Source organism: Bos indicus, chromosome 21, assembly GCF_029378745.1.
Source record: "Bos indicus isolate NIAB-ARS_2022 breed Sahiwal x Tharparkar chromosome 21, NIAB-ARS_B.indTharparkar_mat_pri_1.0, whole genome shotgun sequence".
NCBI classification, from domain to species: Eukaryota; Metazoa; Chordata; class Mammalia; order Artiodactyla; family Bovidae; genus Bos; species Bos indicus.
Genome location: NC_091780.1, coordinates 69904919 through 69914210, shown reverse-complemented (window position 1 = coordinate 69914210; position 9292 = coordinate 69904919). Strand labels below are relative to the sequence as shown.

At 55.1% G+C, this 9292-nt stretch overlaps 1 non-coding gene across 1 annotated transcript; it reads left to right on the top strand.

Annotated features, from left to right (window-relative positions):
- Positions 1–8743: 8743 nt before the first annotated feature.
- LOC139178523 (U6 spliceosomal RNA) lies at positions 8744–8850 on the top strand. Its single transcript, XR_011562906.1, has one exon. It is a non-coding gene; the product is annotated as a U6 spliceosomal RNA (small nuclear RNA).
- The last annotated feature ends 442 nt before the right edge of the window (positions 8851–9292 follow it).

Genomic DNA, 9292 nt, shown 5'->3' with positions numbered 1-9292 from the left:
CAGCCTAGCAGGGGTCGGGGTCCAGGCTAAGCCTGGGGCTGGGGTCCGTGGGACCTAGGGCCGGGCTCAGGGTAGCCTGGGGTTGGCCTCAGTGCCCGCGTGCCCTCTGGCCACTCTTGGTGACGAAAGCAGCCCCGGGAGCTGGACCGCCAGCCCCTGAACATGCTGGACTCTGCTGCCCCCGTGTGGCCACTAGCAGCATTGCATGCACTGGACAGCAGGAGGCTCTGCCCAGACCCGGGCCCTGGGGGCAGGAGCAGAGGCGGGGCAGCGGGCGTGGCCAGCACCACCTGGAGGTGGGAATCGAGGTTCACCCTGGAGCCCAGTCAGGGTGTGCACCCTGGACCCCGTGCCCACCCCACGTCCTTGCAGTGCGGGTGAGCTCTGGGGTCCTCAGAACAGCCTCAAGGGAAGGGGCACACGGGGAGCCAGACACACTCGGGGGCTGTGCCCGGGCACCTGCGTTGACAGGTGTGTGCGCGGCAGGTGTGTCAGCTGCCCTGAGGGCTACAGGCCCAGCCCAGGGCCGAGGGCACGGCCCGAGGGTCGCGCTCTGCACCCTGGTCCGCCAGGGCTGCTGTATCTGTCACTGCAGTTTGCGAGGATGCCCCCTGTGTGCCCGTGAGGTGACATCCAGGCCCTACCCTGCAGCCCATCCCACGGCGCAGCAGGCCCCCGGCAGGTGGTCACACCGGGTGTCCCGAGGCGAGGCTTGGTGCCCCCTGGGGGCCATTCTGCACCTTTGCTGGTCTGCCAAACCTGGGGCATCAGAGCCCTCCGCACAGCCCTGGGGCTCTGGGCAGGGGCTCTGTGGGCATCATGTGGGAAATCTGGGACTGAGTCAGGGGGACAGGGGTGCCCCTGGAGCTGCACTGGGGCCGGGGCTCAGAGCTGCTCTTGGGGCCCGGCCAGGACTCGGTTCTGAGTGAGCAGGTCCATCACAGACATGCAGACTCACCAGCTCTCCTGCAGGGACCATGGGCAGCGCCCACCCAGCAGCACTCCAGGCCCCGAGCCCATCTGCGACAGGGCAGGACCAAGCCTGAGTCTGGGTCTGGGGCCTGGGTGGCCCGTGTCTATCAGGGCCGGCGGGGGGGGGGGGGGTGGTTCTGAATGGACACTGTGATGGCCAGTGAAAGGCGGGTGGCTGAGGGGAGCACTGCCCTGGCAGACACAAGCATCGCTCCCTGAGTACCCGGGGCACTCAGCCTTCAGCCTCAAAGAATGCTCGCGACAGAGATCTGAGGACGGAAGCCCACTACGAAAATCACAAGGAAGAAAAACAAGAAACCAACTGTCGTTTCCTGTGAAATGAGGAACCACAGAGTCAGGCCCCAGGGAGAGGAAAAGCCGGTTATCAGAACCATCAGACACAGAACACTCAGGGGAAGTCTAGGGTCGTTTTCTAAAGATAATGCACTTTCTAAAGATAAGCACATGACAAAATAAGATAAAAGTTTGAGATAAACCAAGAGATTTGAAAAGATCTCCTAGAACTGAAAAAGGTTTGACAAGGAAGTCAAAACAGACAGGTAGCACACAGGACCCAGCCAGAGCGAGGATTCGTGTTGGCGAAGTCACAGCAGGGGGGTCACATGCAGGCGTCACAGGAGATGCAGGTTCGACCCCTGGATCAGCAAGATCCCCTGGAGGAGGGCATGGCAACCCACTCCAGTGTTCTTGCCTGGAGAATCCCACAGACAGGGGAGCCTGGCAGGCTACACTCTATGGGGTCACAAAGAGTCAGACACGACTGAAGCAACTGAGCTTCCAAGGCAGCGCAGAGACCCCAGGCAAGAGGATGTGGGCCAGAAACACCAGGTGCCCTGGACCCTGCAGCAAACAGGCCACACCACGGGACTCATCTCCCAAAGAAGCGGGCGTGCAAGAGGCCAGGGCCCAGAGCCGTCCAAAAGAGAAGAGAGACGGGGCTCTGCACACACGAGGACCCGGCAGACCCCATCAGGACAGGGTTCCGGCCCGCTTGGGCTGTTGTGATCAGCACCAGACTCCAGGCAGCAGAAAGTGGACTGCACCTCCCAGTCCTGGAGGCCAGAGGACTGGGGCTCCTCCCAAGGCCGTGGCGTGTAGACACGTCCTCACTGGGCTCCTCCCAAGGCCGTGGTGTGTAGACACGTCCTCTCCCGGGCACCCCCCGGGCCTGTCTGTGTCCTACGTCCTCCTCTTAGGAGAACACCAGCCAGACTGGGTTGGGGCCACCCCAGGGACTGCATCTCAACTCGATTACCTCCATAAAGGCCCATCTCCAAGTTCAGCACAATCTGAGCTCCTGGAGGTTAGGGCTGCAACATCCGAGTTTGGGCAGACACAGTTCCCTCCATAACATCAAATAAAAACAAAATGCAATTCCTGACACACTGAGGAGAACAAACTGGGTGCCCTGTGACAATCTGTGGGGGGAGAAGCTCGGGAGGAAAGGGTGCAGGTTCGCCTGTGGCCGATTCGTGTCCATGGAGAGCAAACACCATCACCATATTGTAAAGCAATTATCCTCAAATTTAAATAAATACATTGCTTAAAAAAAGAAAACGGAAGACTTTAGAAGCAGGTGGCCAGGCACGCCAGGCAGGGCAGGCTGAGCGTGTCTGCTGGGCAGGGCTCCAGGGCTCAGGTCACACTGGCAGGTCCGCCTGTCTGGACGAGGCTCCTACGCCCGGTCCTGTCCCTGCAGGGACCCCAGGGCGAGACTCGGGGGCCCCCTGGTGGCCGACCTGCATCATCACATGCACACGTGGACACAATGGTGTTTACACTGTGAGGTCTAATTGTTTGCTCCTTGGAAGGAAAGCTATGGCCAACCTGGGCAGCATATTAAAAAGCAGAAACATTACTTTGCCAGAAAAGGTATGTCTAGGCAAAGCTATGGTTTTTCTGGTAGTCATGTATGGATGTGAGAGTTCGATCATAAAGGAAACTGAGTACCGAAGAATTGATGCTTTTGGTCTGTGGTATTGGACAAGACTTTTTTTTTCTGTAGTTTCCTTTTTTTTTTTTTTACTTTATAATATTGTATTGGTTTTGCCATACACTGACATGAATCCCCCACGGGTGTACATGTGTTCCCCATCCTGAACCCCCCTCCCATCTCCCTCCCCATACCATCCCTCTGGGTCATCCCAGTGCACCAGCCCCAAGCATCCTGTATCACGAATCAAACCTGAACTGGCGATTCGTTTCACATATGTCAATATACATGTTTCAATGCCATTCTCCCAAATCATCCCACCTTCATCCTCTCCCACAGAGTCCACAAGACTGTTCTATACATCTGTGTCTCTTTGGAGAAGACTCTTGAAAGTCCCTTGGACAGCAAGGAGATCCAACCAGTCCATCCTAAAGGCAATCAGTCCTGAATATTCATTGGAAGGACTGGTGCTGAAGCTGAAACTCCAATTCTCTGGCCCCCTGATGCGAAGAACTGACTCATTTGAAAAGACCCTGATGCTGGGAAAGATTGAAGGTGGGAGGAGAAGGGGGACGACAGAGGATGGGATGGTTGGATGGCATCACCGACTCAATGGACATGAGTTTGAGCAGGCTCCAGGAGTTGGTGATGGACAGGGAGGGCTGGCCTGCTGCACTCCACGGGGTTGCAAAGAGTCGGACACGACTGAGCGACTGGACTGAACTGTGAGGCCTAATGCAATAGACCGAGGGGTCCCAAGGCAGCCCCTACTGGCACACGGACCACCGTCTGGGTATTCCTCTAGACCTCACAGTGTACATAAATGCCCTGAGTCCACACTGACATAACCACATGATGGATTCAGAGTAAGGCATTGAATGAAAAAATTTAAATGGGGGAGAAGAGACAGCTCTCCCTGCAGAAGAACCCCACAACTACGGAGATGCTCCCCTCTCCCAAGCGGAGGGCAACACCCCCCACACCCCGCGCAGGGGGCTTCCTCCTGCGCCCGCCTGTTTTACAGACCCTGAGCGCAGACTGCGGGTAGGGAGCAGCCACTCTCCGGTCGCTGCTTCATGGAGGGACTGGAGCCCCCCGTGCTCTCTCTCGAGCTGGCCTGGGGCTAGGAGCGTGCTCTCTTCACTCGCACACCCCGAAGAATCTCGTGTGCAGAACTGCACACAGCCCTGTGTGTTCCCGCACCACGTGATTTCACGCAGACAGCGCCCCCGGTGGCCACGCCCAGCCAGCCCTCGGCTCTAGGGAGGGGGTCTCCGGCAAGAGGCACAGACCTGGACGTGAGCACGTGTGGTGTGTGTGTGAGAGTGCCTGTGTTCACACATGTATAGCCCTAGCTCCACCCACCGAGCAGTCCCAGGAACAGCGATAAGTCCATATCGGGGGGCCGGGAGCAGTCCACGGTTCCGCCTGATGCCCCTGCGGTTTCTGTAGGATCGGCGGGCTCTCACTATGGACGGACGAGCCGCGTCGTCCTGGGGTCCGGCCTTGCAGCTGGGACTTTGGGCCTATGGACGGACCCCTTTGAGAAGGGGTCCAGGCGGCCCGGGGGCGGGCGTGGGGAGTCACCCTGCCCTTCGCAGGGACAGGGCTGGCCATGCCTGCTGTCCGCCACGGAGCACAGCCAAAGGCCGCTGGGCCGGCCTGGCCGTCCGGGGCGGGGGCGGTCAGCAGCAAGGGGCAGCGAGAGCAGCCTGGGTCCCTTCAGTCCGCAACCAGCAAAAGCGCCCCAGCTGCCCGACGCACGGGGGCACCGGAGAGGCGGCCCGCTGCGCTTCTAGCTACGCGTCTAGGCGGGCGGGACACGGCGAGCCCGGGCAGCAGGGAGGCGGAGCCGGAGCGGCGGGCGGCCCCGCAGCCCGGGACCCTCCCCGCCCCTCGGCCTTCTCCGCTGCAGAGCCAGGACCCCCGTGTCTGTCTCCCCGCGGCAGCGGCGGCGGTGTGGAGAGGCGGGGGGGCGGCGGGGAGCAGCGGAGCAAAGCCCACCCTCCCCGGGCTCCAAGTGCTGACGCCAGAGACACTGGCAGCAGCGGGGCACCCACGACCCCGAAGGCACAAGGGGCAAAGACGGGGCTCCAGCGACCCCCGACAGAGGCGGCGGCGGCGCCTCCCTAGCGGAACCGAGCCCGCGGGCGCCGAGGCCAGAGACCTGCGCTGCGCCGCCTGCCGGACGGAAGGGAGGGCGGGCTGTGATCCAAACCACCGCCGGGGCTTCCCTGGGACTCAGCGAGCAGAGTCAGCCCGCAGAGCTGAAGGCCTGGGTTCGATCCCCTGAGAAGGGCACGGCTACGCACTCGTCTTCTGGCCTGGAGAATTCCGTGGACTACAGTCCATGGGGTCGCAAAGAGTCAGACACGACTGAGCGACTTTCACACCACTTGGAAGGTGCCGATCAGGAACCCCCATTCCCCCTCCCAGTACCGGGAAGAAGCCGGGACATTGTCGCACAAAGAGAAGACGATTCTCCAGAAACCAAGCTTAAAGTCACGGAGTATGGAGAGTTAACTGACGGGCAAGTCACATAGCTGTCACGGAGACTCGACGAGCCACAGGAAACTCAGAGGGTCACTTCAGTGAGCTCAGAAATAAATTTAATGAACACAAAAAATAATCTACCAGGAAGATTAAAACCTTAGTGAGAAACTAACGAAAGAGCAGGGCTGGAGCCGAGGAATTCAGTCAATGAGATGAAAGACGCGTTAGAAAGCACTTGAAACGCAGCAGCCTGCGTGGAAAGGAGAATTAGTGAGCTCAAAGGCAAAGACACAGGCAGAAGAGGAAAAAGAATCGTGACACCGAAAATGGAGAAGCTCTGTGAGCTCCAGTTGACTTTTAAGAAGAGCAAAGTGAGGGTGAGGGAATCCCACAGGAAAAAGCAAGAGGAACGAGCAGGGTGTTTATTTAAGGAAACCATAGCTGGGCGTTCCCTGGCAGACCAGTGGCTAACTCTTGGCACTTTTACTACCTCAAGCCCAGGTTTGATACCTGGTCCGGGAACTAAGATCCCGCAAGGCACTTAGTGCAGCCGAGAAAGAAAGAGAACAGCTGAGAGCCTCCCAAACCTGGGAAGAAAGCGGGTCCAGAAGTCCATGAAGCTGAGAGAACACCCAGTTACCTCAACACAAAAGATCTCCCAAGCACCTTATATCAAATTGTCAAAAGCCAATGACAAAGAATTTTAAAGACAGCCAGAAAAAAAGATGGTCACCTACAAAGGAACCCCCTTAGGCTACTAGCAGATTCATCAGCAGAAACCCTCTTGGCCAGGAGAGAGCAGAATGGCATTCTCAAGAGACCGAAAGGTTCCTCTATCCAGCAAAGGTATCATTCAGATACGGAGGAGAAATAAAGGCTTCCGCAGACAGACAAAAGCTGAGACAGTCCGTCACCACTAGACCTGCCTCACAGGAGCTGTTGGAAGGCGGTCTCCGGCCAGGAACAAAAACACAAGAGTGCACGAAGCTGAGTGAGTGGTGAATAGACAGGATCAGGAACCTGCGGCTCTTTAACAGCATAGGCTTTTAGGCATTTTACCATAGCATGAAGGATAAGGGGGAAAGCAGAAAAACAACTGCAGCCACTTCAACATGGTAACAAACTCGTAATATAAAAAGCAGTACTTTGAGACACCGAAAATATGTGGGGAAGAGGATGGACCCTGTTTGACAAATGAAAATAGATGGTGTCTGCAGAAGGAGGGCTGTTTCATCCGTGAGGCGTTTTACACAAATCTCGTGGTGACCACAAGACATACACTGAAAGCAGAGGCAGGAAACATTAAAAAAAGAAAAAAAAATCCTAGAAAACACCAACCCTAAATGGTAAAGAGAACACAAGGGAAAAAGCAGCGGAGAGATTGTTCTAAGTTGCTTTCTGATCTGCAACCCTCTGGACTGCAGCCTGCCTGTCCGTGGGATTCTCCAGGCAAGAATACTGGAGCGGGTTCCAGGAGATCTTCCTGACCCAGGGATCGAACCCACGTCTCTTATGGCTTCTGCATGGGCAGGCAGGTTCTTTACCACTGAGCCACCAGGAAGCCCCAGTGGAGAGACTGCACAACCATAAGACAAAAATAGCAGTCCTCAGCCCTCACTTACCAATGATCACCTTAAATATGAATGGATTGAATTCACTAATGAAATGACACAGAGTGCCCAGATGGGTTAAAAAACAAAACCCAACTATATGCTGCCTCCGGAGACTCAGTTCAGCTCAGCTCTGCAGACAAACAGGCTCAGCAGGAAGGGAAGGAACATGAAACCGCAAGCACAGCCAAAACAAACTGTGCGTAGCTACGCTCATATCAGACAAGAGACTTCAAGGCAAAACGGTGACAAGGGACAAAGATGGACTGCGTATAATGATAAAGGGGACAGCTCATCAAGAAGACATGACAGGTGGGACTTCCCGTGGTCCACGGTTAAGAATCTGGTTAAGAATCTCCCCTGCAAGGCAGGGGAGGCAGTTTCAGTCCCTGGTCTGGGCAGATCCCGCACACCACGCAGCAACTAAGGCTGTGCACCGTGAGTACTGCGCCCCCGGGCTCTGGAGCCCACACACCGCCAGGAAGGCCTGATAGAGAAGCATCAGGATATATAAAGCAATCATTAGTAGGCCAAAAGGGAGGAAGTGACAGCAGTGCAGTGATCGTCGGGGACTCTCACAGCCGCTCACGTCAGTGGACAGACCAGAAAGTCAACAAGGAGACCATGGCTTTACTGAAACGCCGGGCCACATAGACTTGACAGGCCTGTACAGAACCCTCCATGCAAACGCAGCAGAGCACACGTTCTTCTCAAGCACACGTGCTACTTCCTCAAGGCCAGATCGTGTCTTGGGACACAGAACAAGTCTCAATACATTTAAGAAGGTCGAGATCTTATCAAGCGTCTTTTCCAATCGCAATAACATGAAATTAGAAATCAACTACAAGAAGAGAGCTCAAAAATAACCAATGTGCGGAGATCGAACCGCACGCTATGAAGGCCCACTGGGTCAATGACCAGAGCAGAGGTTACGGGGAGGGGATGAGGGCGTGGGAAAGGCAAGACGAGTAAAGGGGGCCAACTCTACCGTGACGGATGGAAACTGAGTTTCTGGTGGTGAGCACGCCATAGGGGGGCGTCTTCCCCGGTGGCTCCGCAGTAAAGAATCAGGCTGCGATGCCGTGGCCGTAGGAGACCTGGGTTCGATGGCTGAGTCGGGAAGAGCCCCTGGAGCCCCTGTCATAGCAACCCACCCCAGTATTCTTGCCTGGAGAATCCTGTGGACAGAGGAGCCTGGCGGGCTACAGTCCATGGGGTCGCAAAGAGTCAGACACGACTGGAGTGACTTAGCACGCATGCATGCTGTAAGGCATACAGAAGTAGAAATACATTGAACATATGAAACAATATTTTTTCTTTTCTATTTTTTAAATTATGAAAGTTTGATAACACATTTACAGAAGACTTGGAAAATACAGAACAAAGTTGCCTATGGTCCCACTGTATATTACAATTATTCTTTAAGTAAATAAAGATTTTTAGTTGGAGTTTCAATACCAAACTCTCAAAACTTAATAGAATGAATAGACAGAAAAGTAGAAAAATATAGTAGACCTGAAAAGCACTGTGAACCAATTTAACATAATTAAGATGTATAGAATTTTCACACAACAGCAGGATACAAATTCTATCCAAGTCCCCATATACTTAAACCAGGAGACACTGGAACATATCCAGGGATGTAAAACAAGGCACAAAAATAAACTAATGCTACCTAGAGAAAGTAAATCTTTAAAGAGACATAATAAAGAGGGTGTTCGCTTCGGCAGCACATATACTAAAATTGGAACGATACAGAGAAGATTAGCATGGCCCCTGCGCAAGGATGACACGCAAAAATAAAAATAAATAAATAAAGAGGGACAGTGGGAGGTGTGAGCCCCGGTGTGAGGCTTCCAACCTCCAGCTGGAGGGACCATTGGAATTGAAAGTGAAAGTGTTAGTCACTAGGTCCTGTCCCACACTTTGCAACCCCCTGGGCTGTAGCCCGCCAGGCTTCTCTGTCTATGGAGTTTTCCAGGCAAGAACACTGGAGTGGGTTGCTACTCCCTCCTCCAGGGGATCTTCCCCACCCATGAATCGAACCCAGGTCTCCTGCATTGCAGACAGATTATTTACAGTCTGAGTCACTGAGGTGAGGGAACCCCAATATACGGCCGAGGTTTGGGAACAACCAGCTGGCAGCAGTCACGTTCAAGTGACCCTTCAGTGCCCTGAGGAGCCAAGGATGTCAGCTGAGCCTAACCCCTGACCACACGCCTGGAGGGACAGTCAGTCGGACACGGGCTGGGCTGTTTGTGAT